This window comes from Chrysochloris asiatica, unplaced genomic scaffold, assembly GCF_000296735.1.
Source record: "Chrysochloris asiatica unplaced genomic scaffold, ChrAsi1.0 scaffold00239, whole genome shotgun sequence".
Taxonomy (NCBI): domain Eukaryota; kingdom Metazoa; phylum Chordata; class Mammalia; order Afrosoricida; family Chrysochloridae; genus Chrysochloris; species Chrysochloris asiatica.
The window spans coordinates 4,363,478-4,365,341 of NW_006408757.1; positions in this window are offsets into that span (position 1 = coordinate 4,363,478).

The window sequence follows — 1,864 nt, forward strand, 5'->3', positions numbered from 1 at the left end:
AACTTAGACATTGGCTACCTAAAATGAGGTGGTGATAAAGGCATGAACTGACTGGCTTACAAGGTTTCAAGCAGGAGTTTAAGAGTATGGGGGGAAAGAAAGAGTTCCCACTGAATAGATTTCATCTTGTCTAGATGGGTCTGGTGAAAAGAGATGGGAATAAGATTTGTATGATTCGATAGTGAATAATTGTTATCATGACTAATTGCGACTGTCACAATTGTAAAGGCAGACGTTTTGTAAAAAAAAAAACCAGGGGAGTGGTTAACCTTACAGTCCAGAAACAGAGGACCCTAAAACCATCAAGGGAGAATAGCACAAGCAGAATGCAGGACCTTATCCAGAGAAGCAGCGACGCCAGAGATGGAGGCAGAGATGGGGGCATGGAGACGGGGAGCAGCTGAGGACTCTAGATTCATGGGAAGAGAGGGACTAAGAGCTGGTGGCTGGGAGACAGACTTTGCAGAATGTGCCCTTTGAAGATGTAAATTATTTTATATGCCTGAGTGGTGTTGTTGTTTTTAAAAAAGCTAAAGTGGATAGATAGAAATACTGTTAACTGATGATACATAGAGGGGATTATTATAATCATTGTAATGAAACAAGGTGTATGATTTGTTGAATGTAAAATTGAAGATCTGCCCTGTAAACTTTCACTCAACCCACAATAAATACCTTTAAAAGAAAAGAAAAGACCATGGCTTGGGTCTGGCGCACCTTAGTCCTCAATATGACATCTTTGCTCTTCAACACTTTAAAAAGATCTTGTGCATCAGATTTGCCTAATGCAATACGACGTTTGATTTCTTGATTGCTGCTTCCATGAGTGTTGATAGTTGATCCAAGAAGAATGAAGTCCTTGACAACTTCAATCTTTTCTCTAATAATGTGAATGTTTATTGGTCCAGTGGTGAGAATTTTTGTTTTCTTTACATTGAGATGTAATCCAAACCAAAGGCTGTACTCTTTGATCTTCATCAGTAAATGTTTTAAGTCCTCTTCACTTTCAGCAAATAAGGCAGTATCATCGGCATATCACAGGCTGTTAATGAGTCTTCCTCCAAACCTGATGCCATGTTTTTCTTCATAGAACCCAGCTTGCTCAGCATACAGGTTGAATAAGTATGTTGAAACAATACAACCTTGTCGCACACCTTTTTAAATTTTAAACCATTCAGTGTTCCCATGTTCTGTTCGAACAACTGCTTCTTGGTACAGAATCCTCATGAGCACAATTAAGTGTTCTGGAATACTCATACTTCGCAATATTGTCCATAGCTTGTCATGATCCAAACAATTGAAAGTTTTGTGTGACCAATAAAGCACAAGTAAACATCTTTCTGATATTCTCTGCTTTCAGCCAAGATCCATAGGACATCAGCAATGATATCCCTCGTTCCATGGCCTCTTCTGAATCCAGCTTGAACCTCTGGAAGTTCTCTGTCAATGTATGATTTACCTTTAATAAAACTTTACTTGCATGGGATATCAAAGAGATTGTCCAATGATTTCCGCATTCTGTTGGGTCACCTCTCTTTGGAATGGGCACAGATATGGATCTCTTCCAATCAGTCAACCAGATAGTTTTCTTCCATATTTCTTGGTAGAGATGAGTGAGTGCCTCCTGTGCCACCTCACTTTCTTGAAAGATTTCAATTTTTCTTCCATCAATTCCTGGGCCTTGTTCTTTGCCAATTCCTTCAATGCACCTAGGACTTCCTCCTTCAGTATCATTGGCTCTTGATCATATGCTACCTCTTGAAACGGTTGAACATTAACCATTTCCTTTTGGTACATCTTCTCTTGATGTTTTCTGCATCATTCAATAATTTGCCCAGTGAATCTTTCAATAACGAAAGTAGAG